This window comes from Suncus etruscus, chromosome 13, assembly GCF_024139225.1.
Source record: "Suncus etruscus isolate mSunEtr1 chromosome 13, mSunEtr1.pri.cur, whole genome shotgun sequence".
Taxonomy (NCBI): domain Eukaryota; kingdom Metazoa; phylum Chordata; class Mammalia; order Eulipotyphla; family Soricidae; genus Suncus; species Suncus etruscus.
The window spans coordinates 60,496,516-60,510,372 of record NC_064860.1 but is presented as its reverse complement, the minus strand read 5'-3'; the positions used below and the strand labels follow the sequence as shown (position 1 = coordinate 60,510,372).

General features: G+C 31.3%; 1 long non-coding RNA gene across 1 annotated transcript; it reads right to left on the bottom strand.

Moving 5' to 3' along the window:
• Positions 1–4,601: 4,601 nt before the first annotated feature.
• On the bottom strand, positions 4,602–8,879 carry LOC126025726 (uncharacterized). The gene is made up of 2 exons (XR_007501512.1): positions 8,823–8,879; positions 4,602–4,644 (listed from the first exon to the last, which is right to left on the bottom strand). It is a non-coding gene; the product is annotated as an uncharacterized LOC126025726 (long non-coding RNA).
• Between the last annotated feature and the right edge of the window lie 4,978 nt (positions 8,880–13,857).

Sequence of the window (13,857 nt, the reverse complement as noted above, 5' to 3'; positions counted from 1 at the left end):
TAAACCCTTTATTTTCTAATTCCTTTTACTTTTTCTCTTTTTTATTTACTTCCTTTTTTGCTTGTTCTTTCATTTTTCTTTTCATTCTTCCTTTCTACCTTCCTTTTCTTTCTTTTCTTTCTTTCTCTCCTCTTCTTTGCATTTTATCCACATAAAGAGTGCTCAGGGTTTACTCCTGGCTTTGGTCTCAGGATTATATGTTTTGGGGAACCATATAGTGCCAGAGATTAAGCCCTAGTAAACTGTAACAGAGCAAGCATATTACATCTGATAGTATCCTTTTAGCCCCTCTGTTTATTTCTTAAGATTTTAATTTTGAATGCTTTCTCCATATTTATGATTGTTCAACCATGTCATAATGTTTCACTGAAGATGTTTTCAAATTATACTGGTCTGTGTGTGTATATATATGTGTGCATATGTGTGTGTGCGTGCGTGCGCATGTGTGGTAATATTTATATCTCAGTTTCTCTGGTGTAATTATGATTGTCTTTTGCTATTATATTTGACATACTACTGCTTTTATTTTTCAATTAAAATCTGAACATTTGGTGTAGCCAAACCATACTATATAATTTCTATTTTAGTTAGCTTGCTACCAAATAATGCCAGGTGGTATAACCACCAACCAAATCATTGACAGGTATAGGTAGAAGCTTAAATTTTAGTCATCATTGGTGCTACTGACCCCTTAATGGGGTACTTTCTTATCACTCACATATAGGCTCTATTTACCTACAGTAAGTCTTCTTCAAAGTCAGGAGAAATGATGTTGGATTGAGGTTGGCCCTATATGGAACTGATGGGAAATATTATATAGCATATGACACAATGAAGCAGTCCTTTTACTTAAGGGAAATTTTAATGTGCTGATTATTCACTAAGTCTACTTCTCTGACTCTACTTTAATATGGAGGGAAGAAAAATTTTATTACTATTCTTTTGTGATGATAATATATGTTCTGTTGAAATTCATTGGAATAAAGGATAGAGACTTCTCCTGAAAGGCATAAAAGTCCCAGTTCTCAGACAGCCTTAAAACACTTTGGGGTGGCATAGAGGAAGCTGGGACACATATTTCTAACAGAGAAAGGATTTGTCCTTGATTTCCTTCTCAGACTTCTTAGGAATTAGTGGAATGTTTTGTTTGCTATTTGACTGTCCAAAGTTTCCTAGTCTTTTTTATTTTTTTGGTTATTGTTTGTTTTAACCTGCATTTTTATGATACATTAATTAAAAATAACAGCAACAACAGTATTTTGTTGTTGTCCTTTATTTTTTTTAACTCTGGAGATACCTGTTGGTGCCAATGATTACAATTATCAATTATCTTCAGCTCCAAGATAAAACACACAGACACGCACACGCACGCACACGCACGCACACACACACACACACACACACACACACAAATACACACACACCAGAAATTTATTCAGGAGAACCACAACTATGTTGTTTCTTTGGTTCTGTGGTGCTTGACAAGTCTGTTTCTTCATCTTTCATCTTCGTTTAATGTATTTTTTCTGTAGAGATTTTAATTATCTTCAGTAGGATGAGAAAAATAATGTCTCTTCCATTCTTTAGGAGCGAAAATCTTTTTCTTTATATAATTTTAAAGGAAACTTAAACATTTGCGAAAACTTTTAATATAATTTAAAAAATAAGAGTATTTCTTTATTTTTAACTTTTTGGGCGATGCTATACCTGGTGATGCTCAGGAATTTTCCTGGCTATACATTCAGAAATCACTCTTGGCTTAAGGACCATATGAGATGCCTGGGATTGAACAGCAGCCTGTGGGCCAATGGTTTGTCCTAGATCACTGCATGCAAGGCAAACATCCTTCCGCTGTGCTATGTCTCTGGTCCCATAAAAAATAAGAATATTTTTAAACATAATTTAATTTTAAGCATGAATTTCACTTCCACTTTCCAAATTGACCATTTTTTCCTTGCCTAGTTTTTCTAATAAAATGTACTTTAAAACTGTCAATACTTTTGTTTCAAGTTCCTTGTCATTTAAAATTTCTTATTGATGGTTCCTGTTTTAACGGTGGTGGTGTTTTTTATTACTTCCTATTGTCCGACTTAACTAAAGTCAATATTTGGTATATAATTAATGTCTGCTGATTAAGTAAATTAAAGTGAAAATTTTTAGTTATTCTCTGCTTTGAAGGCTTTATCTGAGCTGGAGCACAAAGTCTATGCATCTGCCATTCTTGTTCTCTACCAGACACTTGTATGCTTAGAAAAAGTTGATTAAAGTTTCCAAATTTTAAAATCAGCTATTGGATTTCAGAAAATCTGAAATTTGTTTTTAATACCTTATTTTAATCTTTTGAATTTTTAATTATGTGAGGATATGCATTTTAAAAAGTGAACAGAAAGAACAAAAATGAAAATGGCACAAATAAGAAGACTGTCAACCATTCTTAACATTATTTCTTAGCTATCTATGTAAATATTTTGAATGAAATCTTTTATTAGGAAGTCATAAATTACTCTTCCAATGTTTGTCTTATATTGTGCAGCATGTGTGTATAATTACTTAAAGGGGAGATAACATTGGATTGTCTCTTTCCAAGATGCAGAATATGAGTTTAAGTTTTGCAAGTGTAATTTTACTTTAGATTATGATTTTTCCATAATTTAACATCTTAATTGAAGTATTTTGATGAATATAGGAGATCATGCTCTCTTTTTACTCATGCTGAGTATGTTTGGTTCAAGTACTAATACCGCTGCCTTTCTTAAATGACCCGATTCTACTAGAAAATGGTGAAACTTTCAACCCGTACTACCCTTAGAAAGTGTGGAACTCTTTGTCCACGTGAACTTAAGTCATCTGTTAGGATGGAAATTCATTGTGGCAGGGGCTCCACTTCATTTTTACAGCCGCAGAACTGTTGCTATAATCCTGCACCTTTCAAGTCACCTTTTCTACATCACAGACAACTGTAGAGTATAAAATTATAGAAAGAGCACTTCTTACATGAGTCAATCTCAATCAATTTTGCACAGCAGCTGTGCTGGGTACTGATGAGGATTACTGCAGGACCCCGTTGCAAGGATTCATATGGCTGCAGAGACAACGGGCACCCTCAGGGGACCACTTAGATGGAGAGAGCAGTAATAATGCATCCTCGGTGTTGCTTTTGGATAGTGTGCCCATGTAGTCTAAAATCTGTGCCAGATAAAATCAGAAACTATTAAGGAAAAATAAAAGGAGAAGCGATGTTAGAATCGTTGAATCTTCAGGTGAAAGAAATCTCCTGAGCTTGTTGCATTCTCTCGTAAGAAGGAGACAGAGCAGAGAATACTTTTAACTCTGCAAAACTTTCTGGGGCAGTTCAATCTCTTCTTTTGATAACCAGTTGGGTCTTGTGAACTAAAGTTGCAGAGTAGGCACTTTCAGACTTTTCTTTGATACATTTAGTAGGGAAGAGTGCCCCCCTTCTTCACTCCAAGAAACCAGAGTTTTCTATGCAAACTGAAACAGGCGTTGCAAGAATCAGATTCACTTTGGAAGACTCTTCACATTCCAAGTCATCATTGCATTAGGCAGCACAATTCCATCTCTGGTTGATGGGCAGAAAAAGTGGGCAGCTTGCCAGGTAGACGTTTCCATGACGCCCAGCCCCCAAAGGTGATGCGTTTTTCAGCTAATTCAATGAAGAGTGGGCTGAACTTTGGGTCTAAAGAGACAATAGCTGCCTTCGCAGTATCAGCAGAATGGTTGATGGGAATGCACTCTACATTTGCCAGAGAATCATGTGACCTTACGACTGAGATTTTGTGATGGTGCCAACGGAGACTTGGAAAGCAGCAACCCTCCTGACTTTTTGCTTCTTTGCTAGCATGGCTCAGAAAATGGTGGATCTTAATACTTGACTTTAGCCAGACTCAGCAAGCGACTGAGCTTTGAAGCACAACCTCGCCTTTATTCTGGGTTTTTGGCAGGCCACCAGAAGGCTGTCCCTTTCACGCCTGATAAATTCTGCTGCTTATCACTAAATTGGGGGGTGGGGTGGAGAAGGAAAATATAAACAATATAGAGGCATAACAAGTAAATCCTAAAATTGTATGTACTTTCAATTTTTTTTTTGCCTTTTTTTTTCTTTTTCTTTTTTTTACTAATGGAAAAAAATCTTAAGACCTTTCTGCTGGCTGAAGAATGAAGTAGTTTTTTTTTTTTTTTTTTTTAATTTTTTGAGTGTGTGAGTGAATGTGTGTGTATGTGAGTGTGCGTAAGTGTGTGTGTGTTTATGAACAGGCATTTGAACTGGGCAAACGGACCACAGCAGCAGTGAGCATGAGATCATTGCAGCAGTGTAGCAAACTGGCACCCTGCCTTCTCACCCTTTGGGTTCAGGAGAGAAATGTGTGCAATCCTCATTTCTAAAGTCAGCACTGCCTGGAAGGATTCCTGGTTTCTCCCACCTTCTACCATTCTGCTGCCAGGGACGACAAGGATTGGTGCAGTTTCTGCGCAGTGCTTTGTGCCTGGAATACCGAAAAGAAAGAAAAAAAGAAGACAAGCACCCTGTTTTTTTTTTTTTTTTTTTTTTTTTCTTTTTTCATGAATTTACAGGAGCCCTGAAGAAAAAAAAAATCTGAGTTTGTCATACTCCACGCAACAGTGCTGGAAAAAGAGAGAGACAGAGAAAGTGAGCGAGTGAAAGAGAGATACTCCTGCTAAAATAACAAAACAAAAAATCAAACAAAATTTCCAACCAACCCCCCTAAAAAAGCAAATATTGGCTTGTGTAACTACAGAGACATCGGGGCTTTGTAAAGCAGCAGCTTTGTAAAAGAACACAAGCAAATGAGTCTTTTTATTTTTTTTAATCTAGTTCAGGAATTTGGCTTGATTAACAGTTTATTGCACTTGGTGAAACCGCACCTTTCATACCAGGTATAACTTTTTGTTGTTTCTTTTAAGACTACTGTTGGAAAGGGAGGTCCTTGAAGTTCCATTCACTCTTATTTATCTCATCCCCACTTTATCCTTAACCTTTTTTTCTTTTGCTCTCGTTCTAATCCTGATTAAAATAGAAGCTTATGTAAAAATAGAAAAAATCTGTATGGAAAAGTGTGGTTACATGTGTTTTATTATGAATAGACATTTTGATCTGGCATTTGTTTTCTGTGCTTTTGGTGTTGTTTTAGTTTGTGCTCTCCAAGAAAAGTGAGCATTTAGTCCTTAGTGGATAAAGAAAGTAAAGCTTTTTGATGTTGTGGTTCATAATTTATATGTGAAAAAAGAAACTTTCTGAACTTTTGAAAAAGGATCATAGTGGTCCAGACATTAAACTAATGATAAACAAATTTAGTTGGGGCAGGTCTTAAAAATTTACCAGCATTTCAGTTTAACAAAAAGGATCATATTCTCCCTAAGTATAGAATAAACTTTTTCCACAAAAAGATACGGTGATATCATCTATTTTAAAAGAAACATTTGTCTTAGGTTAATTGCTGTGAGTACTGGAAATATCCATTAAGTATTTGAGAAGAAAAAAGTAAATACAAACTTGTTTTAAGTTTAGAGCACTGTATTGGCTCAGCAGACTAGAACGCAGTATTGCACTCTAATTGTCTGTAGGCTCTAGATTTCAAAATAATTTGAGATTTTTGCAACAAAATTCAGCCCTTGATTGGATGAGAAAAAATGAACAGATATTCTGTATTTTAATTTTATTAAGATTATTTCTAACCATGTTTGTGAATGCTTAAAAAATGCTTCGGAGAGATTTTAATATATACAAATGAATAATATTGCTTGTATATTAAAAATCGACACTCATGTTTTTTATGAGAACAGTATATTTTAAGCGAATTGATGAATTTTTAATATTATACATACTTTTATTAAAAATGTAGAAAAACAATGAGAAAATATTATAGAAACAGTTATTTTCTTTATAGCTCTGAACAATTAGGGGAAATCACAATCCCCTATACTGATAGCATTCCAATAAAGTATTTTCTTAAGTTTATTGGTTATTGTTCACTAATTATTTTTAAAATAGCTCTTTTTTTCTTTATGCTGCCTCAGCTAATGGAATGTCAACTTTCACAGGCTTAATTAACATTTATAAACCTGTTTTCAAGTTTCGAGATCCTTTAGTTGAAAAACATTATTTTAAATGTTATTTTTAGGAGCCATTAATCTCTACACTCTTAATTATCTTATTAAGCTCCATGCCAAATCCAAATCTCTTTTCAGCTTTCACTACTTTATTGTACAAAAGCTAAGTCGCTTCCTTAACAGCTCCTTTCACTTTCAAATCTGTTTCTGTGAAAACAACACCAACAAAAGTGAACACATAAATGAAAACTATGAAGCCACATTATATGTCATATGAGTAGTCTTGGGTGTGGCTCTATGAGTCTTCCAAGCCTTAAAAAAAATACTTTAAAAGGTTTTTCCCGTTGTGATATTGTGTTTTCTTCTCTCTCGATCATCAACCTTCATTCCCACCATTCATCCAGATGCCTTTTCTAGACAGCAGTTATCTGATCTTCCTTTTGTGATTTTTTTAGGGGAAAACTTAAAAGGATACAAGAAGGGAAGACAGTGATCATAAGAGAAAATCATCTCAGGTAAAAATAAAAACCATAAAAGCAATTAATATTGAATGTTTTAAAAGTAAAAGCAAAATGTTCTTATTGTTTCTAGTTCATATAGATTCATTTCATGGCCTTTAGGAAGCTAGCTGATGGAATTTTTGTTAGTGGGTTTGAGAATGTATAATACCTTTGATTAAGATGGTTCTGTTTAGTTTGAATAAATTTGAGTCCTTTTAAAAACATGGTTGCTTGGCTATAAATATAGAGGAGTTAAAATATGTTGCAATAGAAATTATTTAGGAAAAAGAATGATGCTTTTTGTCTTAGCATAAAAAAAGAAGTGAAATTTGCAGTTGTAGACTAAAGTTGTGCTTTTAAAAAGATATGATCTACTAGGAGAATGAAGCCAAAATGTATATTATTATAGTTGTGAGAAAACCTAAAACAATATTATTTTTTTATTTAACATCTAAGTATCTAAGTATATTAATATAGTTTGAAATATTTTACAAATAATGCATGATTGTTAATTTTTCTGCTGGAGTCTATTAAGTAACTTTATATAATAGTTAACATATGTAGAAAATTTATTAAAGTCTATAAAAGTGCACATTTATTTTATTTATATCAGTAAATGTTAAAATACTAAGTAAATTTTATGTGGCTACTGTTTATACAATGAAGATATAGTTATGAATGCTGAATATTTTGGTTATGAATGAATCTATGAATGAATGTACAACTCACAATTTGTTGTTGGGTTTGGAATCTTAAAATATGTGCTTGACTGGATCTAAGTTTTGTACTTGTATGTTTGTTTATAGTTTGTGGTTTAAATTTTTAAATAACTTTATTTTTGCTCAACCTGTTGACCATTTGAGGCTTATGGAAGCCACATAAAATATGTATTACACATATGTTTTAAAATATTAATTTAAGTATCATGTGTTAAAGAAAAAATACTCTTATGAAACATACTGAAGTATAAATGTTGTTGATGAGTAGTGATTATAATGCTATTCATGTATCATTAAAGGTAGATTTATAATATGAGGTTATCTAAATATTAATTTCAGTCATATTTGAACTATCTATTCATACATGTATCTGTTTAATACTTTTAAATAACTTCCTGTGTTCTGTGCCTAATCAACAAGATTTTAACTTATTTTATAAGAAAGTTACAAAACTACTAATTCCTTGAAACCACTAAGATTTTAAACAGCGCTAACTCTTACAAAATTTTCTTAATATTTAATTTGATCTTAAATATAGGCTCAAATTTTGCATTCATCTCTCACAACTACATCATTCATGTATGCATACTTGAATACATTTTTCTTTTAAAACTCATAAATCCCTTAGTATTATGACAAAGGTAATCTTCAAATAATATTTTAATATATTAATTGAATATACAGAATTTACTATTAAATATTTTAAGAATTTAGAGTATTTAAAGTAGTTTATACTATTTACAAAGGACTTATATTGAAGGTCATATACATATTTATTTAAAGCAACCCTTGTCTTAAAAATATTAATACAAAGAATCAGTACTTTTTTATCTCCTAATTTACTAGCTATTGTTTGAGAAAAAATAAACCTTTATTAATTGGAAGCCCCTGTGAGATGTTGCCCATTGGCATAAACCCGTAGATCCGATCTTGTGGTGAAGTGGACCGCACAAGCTCGCTTCTATGGGTCTGTGTCATTGTGGTAATTTGGCAAAATGCTATGCACAGTGATGTTAAATAATATTTCAATAAAATTCCATTTAAACTTTAATTAATTAATTTTGAGGTAGCATTCTCCTCTGCTTTTTGTGTGTTAATCATGCTTCTGTCTTACAAGACAGACTTCAATTCAACCTTTGGAAAAGTTTATATAATTAAGAAATTCAAATCGGTAGAATAGATTAGACAACTTAACTTCTGAATAGCAAAGTTGGAAGTCAAATATGAATGAAAATAACTCAGAAACTTGAGTTCACACTAGTAGTTAGTGTATTTTATCATATTCAATAATTAAACACTGCCACTGGATTTATATTTTATGATTGAGAAAATTTCTCTTGAAAACCGAATCTAAATGCCAATAAGATTCCATACAAACTACTAGCGAACAATATTAGAAAAAAATTTCAGAGTACAATTTGTATGGCCAACTCTGGAACCTTAAGAAGATAAACCTAGTAACAAGTATTAATTTTATTGATAAAATTTTAGGCTATTATATCTACATTCTTACCAAGCCCATAGGTGTATGGCCGCCATATTTGGAGGAGCAGACTGAAGATGTGATAAGGAATTTGAAGCAACATTGGACACTGTGTGCATCCGGGTTGAGGTAGTAGGTTGTATGGTTTAGAGTTACACCCTGGGAGTTAACTGTACAACCTTCTAGCTTTCCTTGGAGCACACTTGAGCCATCGAGGAACCCTGCATCATTTAAATCTAATTGAGGCAATTTCTGTACAAGAAAGTAATGTGTCATGAGTAACTTAGATAATTAAGTTGAGCTTTTATAACATAAAAATGATCCTTTCATTTCCATATGGTAGAGCATTTCATAGCAGTCCCTTAAACATTGGCACAATTATAATACGAAGAGTTTGTTACTCCATAAACAAACATTTTTAAGGATGACTAGTGACTTCTATTACATAAATATAACATATTTCTGTCTATAGCTTCACAAAATTTGAGACCTCACTTACTTTGAAAATGAATTATTAATCTTAATATTTTATTGTCTAGATATTATGGTAAGGTAATATTTACTAGTGTTAGTAGCTTCCATTGTACATTACCTGAGTTTCTTATGACACATCACTTTCTCCCTTATTTTATACCTATGATATTTTTCTTACTAGACTGTAAGCCCCTTGAGGGCAAAGTCCATGTATTTCAATCCACTGTATCTCGTGCAATGTCTTGCATCCAATAAGAACTAAATATTTATTGGTTGAATTAATTCAGTATAAGATCTCACTTTTAATAATATTAATTATTTGAATTAATTACAAGTCATTCCAAAACTGAGGTTTATTTCATCCTAAAATTTACCTAAATTTCTCAAAAATTTCAAATGCTCTGTATCAATAATTTTATTGCTTTTTTGTTTGTTTGTTTTTTAGTGTTAAATTTGTCATCTCCTCCTATAATCTAAGATGTAGTTCATTTTACACTAGGATAAAAAGTGGAGAAAATTTACTAATGTTAATGTTCCATTATAATTTATACTTTATGTGTATTTCTTTTTAATTTGTAAATTTTGTTTTCATAATGTTATTTTATTTCATAATCAATTCTAAAAATAAGCTGTATATTTTGTATGCCTAATTTCTCTTTTATTTGTATATATCAATTGAATAAATCAGAAAGCTAAACCAAAAAATTCAAAATTAATCATAACTAAAAGAAGTGTATTTTAAGGATTGCATTATATTTCACTTGGAGTAAAATCACCTTACAACATTGTCTGCACAAAATGAATGGATTTCTTTGGAAACCATTAGCTTGCTCTTATCTTTAATGACCATAAATAGAATAATTTAATACAGGAATTAGCTTACATTGATCATCTTTCAATCACAGAGTTTTGCCTTTGATGTGATAATTTTAAACTCCAAACAACATTGAATATTTATTATTTTTAGATAAAATATAATAAATCTAATATGATAACTACATAGTAAACATTTTTCAACTGAATACTTTAGTATCAGGAACATTTCAGAATTTGGAATTTTTGTAGAATACCAAAGATGTTATATTTGTTGATAGAGAAAGTGTTAAAATATAGAAAGCAAATACCTAGAAGTGAATTAAACTTTACTTATATTTATTTTTAATTTTGGAGATACTCTATATACTCTTCTTTGTCTTCATCTATTTTCATTCTGACTTACTTGTCATAGTATATTGAATGAGGCATGAAGAAATTATAGTGTGAATGACAAAGGGGTGAAAGAAAGAATAAGAGAGAGGAAAGTCAAAAATGAAAACCAAATTAAGGAATTATCTGATTTTATCAGAAATCTGGAACTTAATTCAATTATAAACTAAATTAGTCAAAGTAACTGTGAAGGAATCAGATAACTTACTCAGCAATTAGGTTATAGAATTGAAAACAATCCAGTAGTAGATGAAGTTTGTTGTTAGGAAAAATGAGTCATTTTCTATATATTTTTGTTTCTTTATTCTCTATTATCAAACACTGACTCATGAGCTAGGTGATTCCCAACATTCCTCAAAAGATGTGAATCATTATGTCATACTGGGCATTATTTCACACCCACACCTAATTTTCCTTCCACAGAATATATGAATTACTCCACAACCCTAACCCCATTGTGATCAAAGAGTGGAGCTCTCACAACTGCCTTGCACAGCCTCATGCTTGTCTTGCAAATATTTTATGCCCCCAAACGATTTTTCAGACTTTGTGAATAACTCTTATTTTTTATAAAAAAATTTTACTTAAACACCATGATTACAAGCATAATTGTAGTTGGGTTTCACTCATAAACAGAACAGACTTCATGAATAACTCTTAATGTCACTACTCTTAGCTGTATCCATATCAATCCTCTTAAAGATACAGAGGTGATGCCCTCAGATATTACTAGTTGAATATTTATAGTTCTGATATACGTTGTCTTTTACTTACAAATTCTTACCACTCACTATTACTACAGAGCAAATCTGTTGTTTAATATCATGTTTTTAAAGTCCAGTGTATGTTATCTTGTTAGTCACAAAATCTTTACTCTTTTAGAAGCAATTTTTAGCTTTGGGTTTTCATATGCCTACATATTTTATTCCTACAAATTTATTTTCAAATTCCCAAGTAATAAGTAAAGTCATGTTGTTTGAGTTACGTTTTTGTAGTAATAAGTAATCAACTTTTGATAAGTTGAATGCCCATGAGATCATTAGGGGCAATGGTAGAACTTCTAAATATTTTAACTTATGCTTTGGTAAATAAAGTTGTAAATGATCCAAGATACTTCTGAACTCTCCAGAATGTCATTGTCAGACAAAGGAGCTGTTTGGCTAATCATGAAGTTTACCTGGTAGACAGTCTTTTTGTTTAGTTTGGTTTCAGTCAGATTAGTGGTGCTCGGCTGTTACTCCTACCTCTGCACTCAGGAATCATACTGTATTGCTAACAAGAATATATGGAATTCCTGGGAATGCAACCCAGGTTGGTTAAAGCAAAGCAAGCATGCTACAGGCTACATGCTACATTTGGCAATCAGTCTTCACTTGACATTTGAAAATGTTTTATGAAATAAGTAAATATCTGTTGTTTATAATTGATGCAAATTCTTATACAATATAGAAGTGTATATGTTTTCTATACTTTGGACTCCTGGAGTGTTTGGCTTATACTAATAATTAAAAACCACTTTAGTGAGTGAATACAAGAAAAAATGAATTCAGTGCATAGATTATTTAATACAATCAGGACAATTCTATATGAGAACTTCAAATTTTAATACTTTAGAATGTAAGAAAATGTATGTCTTTTTTAATTTTGAGAAAGTCCTTGATAGTGCTTTTGATCTTTTAAAATTAAAAGATGTCCTGTGTGTGCCTTCACTTTTAACTTTATGCTATGTGGAAAATGTGGGTTAAAGAGACCACATGTTTTCCCTACATCTGATCCCTCTTAAATCTCCATTCTGTTTCTCTTCACTTTAGACTTTTGAATTACTTATTTGATTCTAATCAGATTTTGTCTTGTGTTTCCCATTACTCTTTATATGTTTCAGTAATAGTGAAGTTATATTTTAAGATCTATAAATTATATGCACCTTTGCTATTTGTCATATATATGATAGTTTATTCAAACTTAAAATTCTGGATTTATAAGTAAAATTTTAGAAATCAACTAAGTCAATTTTCGCTGATAAAACTGAGGTGCAAAATATTTAATACTTTTTCGAAGACAGTCTTCTAGTTGTGGTTGTGCCAAGATTTCTCTCCAGGTATAAGAAATGTCTTATGTCCACTCTTAACAGAGTTTTGGTAAAATGATAGCAAAGTATGATAAAGTAATTGAAAATTAGATAATATTTTATTTATAAGACTACAAATAACAAAGACATTTAAATTAAACTTAATGTTTAATTATATATATTTATATATGCAGTATCATCAAAAATCTATTAAAATATCTCTTTCAAGTAGATGGTCACTTTTAGTCTGCTAGGCATAGTTATCCCCTTCATAAAATATGTGGTCTGTAAATATATGATACTTTAGCAGAGATCAGAAAGTTAATTAACTTATGGGTCAAGGCAGTTTATATAGAGAGGATTTAATGTAAGAGAAAGTAAAGGAAACTGAGTAGACCAAATGGGGAAAAAAAGGCAGACTCACCTTAAAGATATTCTGAAATTATGTAAAAATCTAAATTTAGCTCCCAAATGTCACCATTTCTCCCTCCTTCATCACATTCCACAATAAAATTTCTATAAATGTCGTCTGTTGATAAGCAAAACATCTTTTCCTAAATCTGAAGAAGATAATTTGGGTTATGAATCTTCTATTTCTAAGGTATAGAAGAGGCTAAACTCATGTGTTTATATACTAATACTTAAAAAAGATATGCATGATCATTAATATTTAAAAGTATTTTCTTAAATTGATCCTATATGAAAAAATATGTATTTGTAATGAAGCCACTCATCATTGCAGTATGATTATAGATTTAATTTAGTGAAAGTCAATTGCAAATTTACTTTAGTGAAAGTGTATTTTAGTAGATGTAATAACAGTTGGAGATGTAATACTTCTACATGTAGTTTACAATTTTAGATTTTATTTGTTTCTAAATCTTATTAAAATAGTAAAATTTACTTATGTCTCAATATACGAACAGATATAATGAATAAATAGCATTTTCAAGTTAAAAATATCTAAGGATTAAGTTGAGAAAACATAAAATTCAAGTATTTTCTCCTCATATTCATTCTGTACATATACATATATAGTCTGTCATACATTCTGTACTTAGGTGATTAGGTAGTATTAAGGCAAAGTGGTAATGTAGTTAATTGTACTTTATTGTGTTTTAATTTAAAAGATGAGTTATTTAGAAATGTATTATATTAAGTTCCTGTCTACAACTCTTTCAAAATCATATAATTCAATGAACTAAAATTTGGCAAATAGGAAATGACATAACCAATTATACACTAAGTTTCTAGCAAAATGAAGACGTGTGTTTGTAATTTTGCTCTGTGTAGTGGAAAGCTTCCTATTTAATGCAG